The 14,507-nt window shown below is 31.5% G+C and overlaps 1 long non-coding RNA gene and 1 other non-coding gene across 2 annotated transcripts; one reads left to right on the forward strand and one right to left on the reverse strand.

The window, feature by feature from the left end:
* Positions 1-4,772: 4,772 nt before the first annotated feature.
* On the forward strand, positions 4,773-8,752 carry LOC136068935 (uncharacterized). Its single transcript, XR_010630235.1, has 3 exons — positions 4,773-4,860; positions 5,241-5,369; positions 8,680-8,752. It is a non-coding gene; the product is annotated as an uncharacterized LOC136068935 (long non-coding RNA).
* A 3,185-nt stretch (positions 8,753-11,937) lies between these two features.
* LOC112036558 (small nucleolar RNA snoR53Y) lies at positions 11,938-12,023 on the reverse strand. Its single transcript, XR_002885686.1, has one exon. It is a non-coding gene; the product is annotated as a small nucleolar RNA snoR53Y (small nucleolar RNA).
* Between the last annotated feature and the right edge of the window lie 2,484 nt (positions 12,024-14,507).

The following is a 14,507-nucleotide window of genomic DNA, read 5'->3' on the forward strand; positions in this document are numbered from 1 at the left end:
AGTGGTTTAAAGTTGATAAAGGAAAGCATGTTCCTTCACATGTCTTCCCCAATTCCCTGAACTCTGACGGGTCAGTGGGCAATAGGTAACATTTGGTAAGCCTCTCATATCACATAACACTTAAAATGATAAAACCCTCCATGCACTTTACATAAAAATTAATGTACATCATATAATATAAGTTTAAAAATGTAATTATAGTATTTCATATAAATTATATTATTATTTTCATTTAAATCAATTCCAAGCATATGGCTAAATATATATTAATATCTCATATTTAGCATTAAATGCTCTCCTTACTCTCTAAGATTTGGTTAAAATACAAAAATACTATAATTACATCTCTAAAACTTCATCAAATATCAACCAACTAGTCAATTACTTACCAAAATTATATATGGACTAAACATATAATTTTCTAAAAAAGGAAACTTAGCCAAAAATACCAACAACAACTCCAGCAGAAGCTGCAACAACTCCAGTAGAAGCTACAGTAGCTCCAACAACAACTTCGATAGTTGACACATGTCCTAAAATGACATCACTTGCCTATTAATGGTCAATCCTAGCAACTGCCTGCTATACCAAAAGAAGTAAGGATCCCATAAAAGAAATCCTACCATTTTAAGCTAAGATCCTTAGCCTCCAGTTGCAGTATCAGAAATAGGAAGGTCCCATAAAGGTTATCTTACCATTTTTAGTCAAACCATGAATTTAATGCCAAATATTTTCCTCCAGCAGAAGATGTCATTCAGATGACATCATCCAGTAGCTATAGCCGTGACTGACAGCTGTAACAACAGCTTTAACAACATTAAAGTCTTAAATTTTCTTCTTTTGGCTAAAAAAGAAAAACCCATTAATGAAACTACTTACTTTGTCAAATACTTTTCCTTATTTGCTAAATTTCCCTTTAACTAATTCTAATCTAGTTACATACTTGGTTCTATATAAAAAGGACCAAGCTACACACTAACACAACCACTATCTATTCCTCTCTTACCCCCTTATTCTGAAACTTCATTCACTTTGCTGCCCATATTTCTAAGCATTTCTATACTTCTCCATCTCTATTACAAAAAATATCTTTTCTTAGATAGCACCATTATAACACACCTATTACACCATGCCATTATCCATTACCCATCTTTCCCATACTCTATTATTCTTAAATATCATCATTTTGCTGCCCATAAACACATCTCCATCTCTTTCTCTATTTCTCTTACAATACCCCTCTTCTTAGAAAGCAACATAACCAATGTCATTTTTTTTTTTTTTTTTTTTTTTTTTTTTTTAAAAAAACAACAACAACAACAACAACTCCAGCAGCAACTATAAACTCATGTATTTACTATATTTAACATTCATATTATCTATCTTATACTTCCATATATTTTACAAACGCATTCCTCACAAACTATCTATACATACTTCTTACATATATTTCTAATCTATCCTACAAACACCATATCTCACAAAACATATATATTTCTTACCATCTCCATACATCTTAAAAGAGACCAAACACTCTTCCAAGAACACGTTACAAAAGCCCCTTCTCATGGAAGGAATATAAACATTAAAGACTAAAAGTCCTTCTCTTAGAAGGCACAATGATTTCATATTAAAGTCATTCTCATGAAAGACATAAATTTCTAATACTAAAAGTTCTTCTTATGGAAGGCAATAGCACTTATATTTTTGACTAAAAACCAAAAGAATACTATATGGGGAAAATCATTTAAGTGCATGATAAAGAGGATGAACTTAACCAACCTATGCACACGGCTGGATATGTTCTCTCTCCCTCCAGTTGCACCAATTTTTCCCCTTCAATCATAAAGTCACCATGAAAGGACTCATAATATCATATTGTACCGCTGGACTCATTTTCTCATGCTGCTAAAATGTTAAGTCCACTAATGTTATACGACTGGAGCTACAAACTATGAAGATAAGTCATTATATTTTTATCTTCAAATTTATATTATTAAATATATTTTATTCATTATCATTATACCACTCGACTAATGGTATTATACCGCTGGAATGGTATCAGCTCACTAACGCTATACGGCTGGAGCCACAAATCATATAAAGAATGAAGTGTTACTATACAACTAGAGTTAGAAACATAAAAGATAAGTCAATGTTTTCTCCATCTTTGAAATTACATTATTAAGAATATGTTAACTCATTATCATTTTACTGCTGGAAGCAAATTACTTTGATATTATCTCACCATTTAATAAACATGGATTCACTAATGCTTCATTAATAAACATATATATATTAATAAATTGAATCCATATCACTACCGAATATATATTATTTGGACATAGACCATTGTTGGACATACCTTATTATATTGAACATGAATTATACCACAGCTAGATATGGACTATTGGACTCATCCCATTATTGGACATTTAATATCTAATTAATTATTTTCTAATATTGGACATCTCTTAATATACATAATAATGATGTTCAACTAATCATTTAATCAAGGCTATTCAATTAAATATATTATTAATTTATTTCAACCATTATCATGATTTTAAGACTTTTGGCTTTATCTGTTTTGTAGGCTTAAAAATGTACCGGAAGCCATTGGTCTATGCAGCACAATGTTGAGTTCCAGGATGAACTCCCTAAAACAAATCCAAGCTTAGCAAAGTCACACCTCCAGCAGAAGACACGTGGCTACACGCAAAAATCACCCCCGACATTTTGGCGACTCCGCTGGGGATTCATAAAGTATAGCCTTATCATGCCTCCAAAAATCTAGAATCACATATCATGAAGAAGATCTCAACTCCGACATATCACACGCTCAATATCTCTTGATCCAGTAGCTCACAAAGCTGAGTCATGACATTATTATGTTCAAGATGTTTTCTGAAATGCCAAGCCACCTATCTCTCAACTATCTAGCCACAGGGGGCTCCAGCGGTAGAAACCCCGCTTACTGCTGGACATATTCATTTCTCCAGCCACAAATGGCATCAACAGTAGAAGGCAAGAAACCCCTTTTTTTGTTGGAATAATTTATTATTACCCGTTATCCGAGGCACAGGGGGCTCCAACAATAAAAACCTCTCTTACCTTTGGACATATTTATCTTTTCAGCAATAGATGACCTCATCAGTAGTAAACCATCATGCTACCAAACAAACCCATTGTTATCCATCACTTCAGTATAAAGAAAGGGACCTCTTCAACTGAAATCATTCCTATCGCTAGACAATCAATTTTCTTCTCCAGCGGTTCAATCAGATGAGTTTCCAACAAAAACACTTAATCCCCTCCCAAATTATTCCTATCCAATAGCATAGAATATACACATGCCTATTTGATCCTATTTAGTTGAGCATAGCTCCCATTTATGTGTCTCCTATTCTTGTGCATATGAATTAACTAACTCTTTCTTCCATCCTTGTCTACCCACAGAATTGGAGGCAAGTAATAAATTGATATTCATAAGGTGGGCTGATGATTTTGCATTTTGGTATGGAAAAAGATAGTCAATCTTCCATAGAACACGATATCTTTTGTGCTCAGTTGTTTTGGTGGAAAATGTTTCGTGTATTTTTTGTATTGTTTTTTGTTTTTTGTTTTTTTTTTTTTGTTTTTTTGTTTTTTTCTTTTTTTTGAGAAAGTGTATTTTTTGATATTTGATATGACAAATAATACAACTTAAGGAAAATATTTTATGCGGTCAATGGAAAACAAGCCAAATAGAGATGAAAACATTTTCCACCTCTTAAAATACAGTTGAAAATGTTTTCCAAAATGTTACATATTCAACTAGCTATCACAAAGAAACTCCACATTATAAACATCAACCTTTCCACTTAATTTTTCAAGTAAATTTTGAATTCGAGGTCATTATTTCATTTTAGACTCCCAAATGATCTAAATAACAAAAAATATTTTATATTTTGAGTATTTTTGTGAATTAAATTTTTAGTTTAATTACAAGAAATATTAATAATTTCACATATGAGCCAAATATAAATCATTATCTAGCTCATTTTTAGTGTTATGAATGAACACAGGGAAATTCTCCCCACCCCGAAAAAAAAAAAAAAAAAAAAAAAAAAAAAAAAAGAATGAACACAGGGAAATTCTCCCCACCCCGAAAAAAAAAAAAAAAAAAAAACAAACAAACAAACAAACAAAACAAACAAACAGTTTTTCATCAAAACAAACTAAAGCATTAGGTGAAATAACATTTTTCAAATATCATTCCCATATGCTACTGCGTGGTTCAAATCTTTTTACACAACAAAGATTTGGTCATTACAACTAATTTGTAAATGGGCTAAGAATTTATACAATAGGAATACTTATAGAGAATGAATTAAACTAATAAACGAAATAGAGTTGGAAAATGACGTCGCATATTAATTCAACTCCTTCGGGTAGGCCAATGGAGACATTTACAGGTTAGATATCTCATTTTCTCGTTTCTATACTTCACTCTTTTCCTTGAGAATTTATGGATCCCTTTCTCATGGGACTAAGGCTCTATTTATTGGGGGTGGGATCCTTCTCTATCGTCCACCTGTGCGGTGAATGGAAGGGTAAGAAAATACTTGTCTCATCAGGGTTTTTTCCCTTCTTTTGAGGTAAGGGTGAGTGAGAGTGAGGGGATGAGAGGATGACACTATTCTGATAGGTATAACCCATTTAATACGAAGGTAAAGGTTGCTGAATCTAGGTGCTACCTCTTGTAGTTCGTTGGATACACTTATCTCTCTGTCCCGGTAGTTCTTCGATTCTAAGGCAACCGAGGATGGAACGATCCTCGGCCGAACTCCCTATGATAAGATGCGTGCTCATTGATGGGTTAGGCCTTTTTCTGCCATGCTTGCCCCTTCCTTGAATCTTTACTTATCTTTGTTGGCCTGAGTGTGTGTTCCAAACACTTTTAATTATTATTATTATTATTATTTATTTTTTAGCCGTTAAAAATTTATGAATAAAATAGCCGATAGACAATTATGAGAAAAATAATCGTTGGGCAATAATGGATATTGTAGAGGTTGGACTTTTATGGGTTATTAGTAACCAATAACTATAAAGCATTATTGTCATGAATAGCTTATATAATACCCATAATCACATTATTTCCTATAAGTCATATTTTGCTACTCTTTATTTAGATATACACAATTCTATTATATTTTTCTCCCACATTTTTTTCTACAATTATATTTTGTTTACAGGAAAAGCAATAAAAGGTTGTTCTTCAATCTCCGTGAGTGAAAGTTCATCCATCATAAAGGTTGACGTTATGGTCTACTCATGGGAGGTCGTTTGGCCAAGATAACCAGTCACACCAAATTTTACTTCAGGTGACATAAATCAACCTTTAAGGACAACATTTTTGCAACGTGATTCTATAACATTGTGAGATTATTCTAATGCATTCTTATTTTATATTCTTGCTAATTATTTAGGATATTATTTGTTGTATCAAAACTTGTTTATTTACTAAAATATTTTCAATAATCTTTTCAAGACCCCTGGGTTAGGCTTGACTTCTTCCCTCTTATCATCTTCCTTTCCTTAAGTCTTTTAGCCCACGGGCCAATTGTCTTTATTTGGTCCATCCCCCCACAATTACTATGTCTCTAAATATCATCAATCAGGATCATTCCATTTGTTTTTGGAACGAGGGTGAATAATTTTACAATAAAGAACTAGTTTTTTAAGGAATTAAAATATTTTACGTCTAATTATTTAAAATAAGTTATCATTTGTTTTTTTATGAACAATAAGTAATTATTTTATATTAGATTTAATGAGATTTTAAATAATAAAACGCCATGTATATTTTTAAATTTGTAAAAAAAATTGAATACGTACTATAAAATGGATGATCTTCATCCACTTTAATGCAAATGGGGAGAATTCTCGTGTTCTTTACTGGATCAGAAGTAATTGTTGAGCCTTTTATACTAAAGTCCAAAATTATACTTATACAGAATAACGCATACCGAATTTTTTCTTTTTCCTTTCTAGGAAATGTGACTCCTCAAGTGGAATCAAAACGGTAGTCAAAAAGTAATAGAAGTAAAGAAACGCGTACTTATTATTATTATTATTTACTTTTTTTTTTCTTTCTTAATTCACTAACGACATTGTACATGATCATTCCTCCCATACATACTAGGTAAGAGATTTTAACCTTATTTATACCAAAAATTAATTGGTATTTTGCCTAATAATAAAAATCAATTATCAAAATATGAAAATTTTATTTTGTGTAACTTGATGTAAGAGAGATGTTATATACCCCGTTACACAGAGAAAAGCATCTCCAAATTATGATGGTAAATGATTATTAATTAGGTCATTAGTTACCTTGTAACAATTTATTTTGTCATTTTTCTTAGATGGAAAATTATTTAAGGAAAATGTTGTAGACGACTAAGTTTCTAGTTTGAAATAAATCAAACAAGTAAAATAGTTTCATAAATGCGGATTTGTATTGATGATTGTGTGGTACAATTTTCTGAAATTACAAAAGAGTGATCCTTTGATTTGATCTCCTTGAAAGATTTGTTGATAGGAATTGTGGTAATGTGATTTTGATTTTGACACCAAATATACTTCAATTTGGCTAAAGAATGGATCGAAGACCTTTGAAATAGAATTATAATGAATATCTGGTTATGAGCTTGTTAGAAATTCTTTGTTCTTCATGTTCTTCGTACGTTCTTTGTGTTCTTGGTGCGTTCTTCATCTTCGAAGGTTTGCGGTGGAAGTTCTTTTGTGCTTTAGAGACTTGAATCTGTAGAGCTTTGTTGATTTGTGGTTTGTTGAGGTTTTTTGGGGCTTTTGAGCTTGATTCCAGTGACCTTTGAGATCTAGGTAGGTAGTTTAGATGATTCTACTTTGAATGTTCCTTGCATTTGAGGTTGAAGTTCTTGAAGTTCCTGGAGGTTTTAGGGCTTGATTCCAGCAAAGCTTCAGTACTTTTGAATCTTCTTTGATGATGCTTGTGCTCTAGATGACTTGGTGTCCTCCTAAATATCTTAGGAAGGCTTCTATTTATAGAAATTTGGGGGTGGATGAGTGACACGTGGTGGAGTCTGATTGGTGACACATGTCACAGTTTGATTGGTCTGCTTATGTCATTGCTTACACGTGCTGGATTGATTATGTCATCGCTTACACATGCGAGGTTGCTTATGTCATCGCTTGCATGCGTTGATGAGTGATTGGTTTTTGCATGACACTTGGCAAATTTCTGTTGGTTTTTTAGTAGTGATAGCAAAACCTAGCAGCAATATGTGGTACTTTGTAATTGGTTGTATTTTGTAGACTTGGTAGTGTGACGTGTCAGCTTGTGATAGGTTGTGAATTTTTCCTCTCTACAAATGCTAAAACTACTACAAACTAATATGGTAAGAATTGGAGTAGGGGTGGCAAAATTGGACACGACCCGCGAACTCAACACAACATAACACGAGATTAGTAGGTTATGGGTTGAGATTTAATGGATTCGTGTCATATTTGGGTTGACACGACTGACCCGTTTAATAAATGGGTTGGGTTAGGGTCCATCACATGAAACCCGTTTGACTTGTTTGACCCGTTTAATTAAATGACATTTTACCCATATACTCTTCAAACCTAAGGTATATGAACTTCTAATTGTTGTGGTTTATTTTCTTTAACATATTATGATTGATTATATGTGATATTGAGATATACTTTAGTTTTGAATTATTATTTGTAATACAGTTACTTATTAGTTCTAATTTTTATATAAAAATATTTATTTGTTTGAGTTTTCAAACCTAAGGTATATGAACTTCTAATTGTTGTGGTTTATTTTCTTTAACATATTATGATTGATTATATGTGATATTGAGATATACTTTAGTTTTGAATTATTATTTGTAATACAGTTACTTATTAGTTCTAATTTTTATATAAAAATATTTATTTGTTTGAGTTTTCATAATTCATATCAATTTGTTTAATATTAAAATTATTATTGTTATTTTTGTTTTGATAAAATCTGATAAACTGGTTTATATAACTGACCCGTTTAATAAATGAGTTGTGTTAAAGTTGAGGAATCTTGACCTGTTTAATAAAAATGTTAAGTTAGGGTTAACCCATATAGTCTAATACTCATGACTCAACATAACACGAACCTGACACGTGAACACGAATTGCCACCCATAAATTGGAGACTAGTATTACTCAATAAAATAATAAATAAATGTTTGAATCAATTGTTTCTAATTGATGACATGTTAGTTTGTAAGATTTATTATATACTAAAATTTGTAATATCCTTAACCTCATTAATTAATTAATTAATTAATTACCATGTAACCATCTAAATGTTGGTTTGGGAAAAATTTATCTAGTTTTTTGAACAAAATTACTGTAAATAAAAGATATAAGGTAAATGAAATAAGTAGAGTGTAGAGGACTCACGCAAAACTTGCAAATAGTAATAAATATTAAAACAAACAATAAACTAACTTATAAAATGCCTAGAGAATACGCAGAACATTCATCCTCAAAAGTCTTTACTTACAATGTTCACAGCTATTATTCTTTATCTTCTTCTGCTTACTCCCTTTCCACCAGTGCTCAAAGCCGATGACAAATTAATCCAAATCGAATGTCACAATGCAGAGATACCATCGACATGCATACAGTGTCTGCAATCTGACCAACGTTCCCAAAAAGCTGATAGAGTAGGGATTGCCACTATCATTGTAAACTGTCTCAAAAACAATGCTCAGAGCTTGGCAGCCAACATGTCACATTTGGCTTCTGGTGCCAAAGATAAAGAGATGAAAAATCGTTTTGAAGAGTGCAGCCAAGGGTTTTCCTCTGCAATGAAAGAGCTATCTTCAGCAACCATTAGATTGAAGAAAGCTAAGTATGATGATGCTGAAAGGTCTGTGAATAAAGCACTTAACTGCTATAACCTCAATTGCCAGTCAATAATACAAAGCTACAAGCATACCCCAAAAGATGTGGTTTATTCTATGAGGATTTATGAATAACTTTCGGAGGCTGCAAATAGAGTTATCGAACGACTTTAATTATTATCTATGTTGTTAAATTTCATCTCTCTCCTTAGTCGTTGTGATATGAAGAGCTTGTTCATGACATTGTAACTGTATCTGTATTTGAAATGGAATTTCCCCATATTTATTTGATATTAATTGACGCAAACACACACATACATAGGACTTTTCGTTTCGAGAAAGGATTCCCTCCAATCTTTAGCAGGATGTGCTACATTTGATATTTATTTAATTTTCAAATGCCATACCTCATACACGTGAAAATTGGAGGGATTTGGAGGATTCAATTGGCCTGTAGATATATATATATATATATATATAATTTGAACCTAAGACATTTGCAAGTTGCAACATTATAAGCAAGATATCAATTGATTCTTTTGTTATCTTGGTGGGATTCAAACATAGGTCTCTTATTTCAATTGAACAAAATGGAACCCATCCACTTAAAAAGATTGAACTGTGAAGGATCCGAACTGAAAAGTTCCTGCTACTCATAAATCAGTTGATTAAAAAGACAAAACATTCTCAAACAATGTGTCATCACTATAAGTTAGTGATGAAGACAAAATGTTATCATACAATGCGCATTTTTAAGCATGGATGTCACGCTAACTTTCATTGAAAGTAAATAATAAAATAAGAAAGAAAACAGAAATGATTTAAGGCAAGGAAGCGATAGGAAAAGATAAAGAAAATGAGAAAATATTCAATTTAGGATTAAGTTCAAGTTACACTCATTAGTCATTGTAAGTTATAACTCTTTTCAATATTACACTACTTCATAAATTTTATTAACTAGTATTTTGATAAACCAACCATTAGATTACATTACCTATACCCTTAATACTAGCAAATGATTAGATATCATAAATATCTTGAATAAAATGTTTAAATTTCAAGTATTTTTAACTCTAATTACATGAACTTATAGATTAGATAGTAAACAACATCCAAACACGAAATTTTACATGTATATTAAAAACAAAAAGAATATGTAAAGCCAATTGTGAAAATTTCAAAATATTAATCTAATAAAAAATCATAGAGTGGTGTAGAAATAACTTAATCCTAATCCATCCAATTTTACCTAGCTAATTAACCAAAGAGTGAGGAGGATTTCAAATAAACCTCATTTGTGTGATCATATAAAAGGCATGTGAATTAATAATAATTGAGGATTTAAATCCTCTAAATTTCCTAGGGTACTTTACCAATAGATTTCCTTAAATCCTAACTACACTTTAATGATTTAATGGTCTAGATTTTTCCATGTTAATATTTTACTAACAATAAAATAGAGGCATGAACAAGGGAATAATTACTAATCAATTGCAGAAAGATTCTTTCCAGGATACAATTAGGCCAAATATCTTCAAGTAACAAACTTTGAGAATTTTGTGAACCTCTCTAATGGTGTCAAATCTATAAAAATCGAATATGAAGGCTATATTTATAAACAATGAAAAATTGCCTTTGGAAAGGCACTAATGAGGAATGAAGAGTTAGTTTGGTTTGTGCAACCCTTCAAAAACATACCTCGGTTGTAACTAGCCATTAGAGACATAAAATGTCTCATTTCCCTCATTTTTATACAAAAATAGCACATTCTATTACCATCTCACTTGAGTGAGACTGCCTTCGCTAGAATGAAACTAAATTCGTTCAAGTGAGCTTTATGAACTCGCTCGAGCAAATGTAAATTGCACTTTGAGTGAGCCTCCGCATATTGATGGACAAAAACTAAACTATCAATTTTTGGGTAGTAAATTTGGAATTCATGAGGGGTCCTTTGAATCTACAAGGTGATAAATTGGAATCCACTAAAGAAAGAATTTTGACAAAATGTCTGAATTTTATTAATAATAATCTGCTTTGTTCTTGGCGACTACAAAGCATATAAATACGGAGAAAGTAAGACCCTAGGATGTACATTTAGGAAATGTCTAACACTCTAATTCACATTAATTATGAGTTTAGGTGGCAAAATACTAAAATTTACCAAAAATAGCAAAATTGAGTTAAATGCAAAATCATAAACTACTGACTTTAATGGTCATCTCAAAACAAACCAGACATTATTTTAAATTTTGAGTAAAAAGTTATTAAGAAAACAAAAATTACTATAAATGGCAAAATCACAGTTTTTTTGGAGTGTTAAACAAAGAAATTCGCCATTTTCAAGGGGTTCCTAATGGCAAAGTGACAACTATTGTTCAAAATGTTGTTTCGCTTCAACTTGCCAAATTTTATGCAATTTCGACTCTATCGCACATGATTTCTATTAGTGCCTTTTGCCTTATGCGTTGATTTCAGGTGCTCATGAGAGTCCAAAAAAGGCCATGAAGGTCTGTTCTACATCAACAATGAAATTTAGAATCCAATTGTTAAATCTATATTTTTTTTTTTTTTTTTTTTTTTTTTTTTTTTTTTTTTTTACCGCAAAGGATTGGGTAAGGGGGTAAGGCTTGTCTAATGGCCCATTGTTGTGGAGTCCCAATCTTCAACATTTGTCAAAATTAACACCAAAATTATTGTAACAGCTGTTAAGGCTGTTGACGCACAACTACTGTTGCTCAGGTAGCGTTTGTTTAGGAGGAACAGGGGCAGGATGTAAGAGTTTAGCATTTGCTAGCCAGCCAACAAGGAGGACTCAGACCTTATTAACTTGTCTATTTTCCATGGATGATTTCTCATTGGTCTGCACATTACACAAAAAGTCACACTGTGGGTTCACAACAACAGAAAAACAATGGCATTCAGGCTTTGCAGCTTTCCAAAATGTTAAAACAATGCATTTGCACTAGAAGTTCAATATGGTTCTAAAAATTCTACGATTTGTTTCAATTTATATTCTCATTCCCTCAGCAAATGGATGAAAAAAGGATCAATCACAGACTGATCAGCATTAGCATGGTTTGATACTGAAGCATCATAGGAAAACACTATTCTGTAACTGAATGGCATGGAGAGCTAGAAAAATAACTAGTTCCTTTGCAAGAACAAGAACAACCAACACCCAGAAACACACTGAAATTTCAGCAAAAATATACATTTGGTTCTTAAAATTTGGGTCAATTTTTATTTATCCCTGAAATTTATAAAATTGATTTTAGTCCTCAAAAAAAGTTAAAACAAACCAAGTTAGTCCTCCTGTTCATTCCCTGTTATAATTCTTGCTTAGGTCGCTAACATAGCGTTGAGTGGCATTTGACGAAAGCAAGGCAAACAATGTGGCTTGCCAAGTGTTTTCCCCCAATTTATCAAAAAAATAAAGTCTCCATTCTTGCGAAAAAAAAAAAAAAAAATTTATATCAAATGATACCACATCATTTATATTAAAACCCAATAAATGAGAGCATATGTATAAAAATAACTACCCACTAACGCATGTCTTTTATTTGTTAGTAGAATAGTAGTTATTTATTACTGACATATTTCACACTTATTAAATTTTGATACTGTTAATATAGTATCATTTGAAATTTGCTAACATGGTCTCAAACAAAAGAAATCCGCTAATCATATATAGTGGATTCCAAAAATTTATGAATAAACAAATAAATCAATGTAGGGAAGAACATTTTTGAAGAATTGGAGGGGCTTACAATGATGTCAATGAGAAGATCACTGAGGTCTGTGCCTTCGACCAAAGGGCAGTGAAATGGATTTGGTGGCTTCGGTCAAGGGGCAATGCGGCTGACATGTTGTGGGTCTAGTTTGGCCGGGCCAATGCCCAGTGGTACTGCGAGGAAGCTCAAGGGGGAGAAGACTAAAATCAAAGGTTTTAAACAAAATTCATCCCAAAAGTGTTAGCCAATATAAATAATAAAAAAATCAATTAAAGAATTTTTTTTTTTTTTTTAAACTCATACAAAATATACTATAATCGATTAGACTTAACGTATTCATTATTATGCTTACGTTTCTCAACAAGAATAGGTTACGACAAGTATATATTTCATACAAGTAAAATATATAAATAAAAAACCATCAATATCTAGTTATGATTCATGAATAGATGAACTTGAAAGATTAATCTTAATATAAGAAATTCAAATAGATGATTTGAATATTTCAGAGTATAATTAACTTGAAAGTATGACAATATACTTCAAAAATTTTAAAAATATTTATATATGTCTTGATTTTGCTTTTAGGAAATCATATCACATTTAATCAAGAGCCATGTAATTTAGGGCATAGTCTACTCTCATTTATTAGGAGAATCAAGGTTCAAATCACTCTCCCTCATTGTTGTAACTATCAAAAAGACATCATACAACAATGAACCTTTTTTACTGTGCTGCCATAATTTTCATTTCCAACTATTCAAAGGTGGGTTTATAGTAATATTTTTTTTTAATAAAAATAAAAAATGAAAACCTTAAAATGGATGTTATAGCATTTTGGGTTTTGAATTTTGCCATTATATATATATATATATATTATAGCATTTTGGCTCCGACTTTGGTTTTTCCTGTGATTTGAGCAATTTTGGTGTTCTTGCTACATAACAACATGAGAAAGAATTATAAATAGAGAAAAAAGGGATAATTAACTTGGTCTATTTAAAACTTGGTCTATTTAAAGTTATCAAAACAGCTATAATTTATATTTTAATCTTCAAAAATTGCTAAAATAAACTAAATTTCTCAAATTATGCAAAACTATTAATTTCAGATTTTGATGCATAGTCATATACTAAAACTATCAATGGACCCAACAAGAAATGGACAACATTATACAGGAAAGGAAAAACTATCATTGCATAGTTTATACCCAAGTTAAGGTTGAATTAGCTAAAATTACCAAATTCAAAACTTTTTCTCTCTTTGTCAATTTTCTTGGCAACCAAATATAAAGCTACGTTTAAAGATTGTAGGAGTATCTCAATCTATTTTGAACCATCTAACATTCTAAAAATTGATTGGTTGCTCAAAAATGCAGGAACAAAAAATAGCATAGAAATCTCAAATTTCAGACTCAAAAGCATTGTGAACTATAGAATTGAAAAGTTTTTGTTTTTTTTTTTTTTTTAGTTAAATAATAATAATAATAATAATAAATAAATAAATAAAAAATGAGAGGGGGAAAGCTAAGGGACTTACCCTCAGGACGAAGGTTCCTTAGGTCCCCAGTAAAACGACCAAATGTATTTCGGCCAACGTCAATAGGATTTCTAGCCCAGAAACTAGAGACGAAGAAAAACTCTGTCTTCCACTTTTTGTCAGACAAGGCCAAGAATTTCACCAGTCTACAATCTCTACCTCTGGCCGTGAATTGATAAAATTCAAGAGATTGATGAATTTCTGAGGGTTTATAACAGTAGAGGAACTCGTCCACAATAAGAGGACGGTCCCCTCCAAACACTTCTCTCCATAAAATTTGCATAGAGATAATCAATCTCTATGCATTTGGGTTAAA

The sequence above is a fragment of the Quercus suber genome, unplaced genomic scaffold, assembly GCF_002906115.3.
Source record: "Quercus suber isolate HL8 unplaced genomic scaffold, Cork oak 2.0 scaffold_143, whole genome shotgun sequence".
In the NCBI taxonomy this organism is placed as follows: domain Eukaryota; kingdom Viridiplantae; phylum Streptophyta; class Magnoliopsida; order Fagales; family Fagaceae; genus Quercus; species Quercus suber.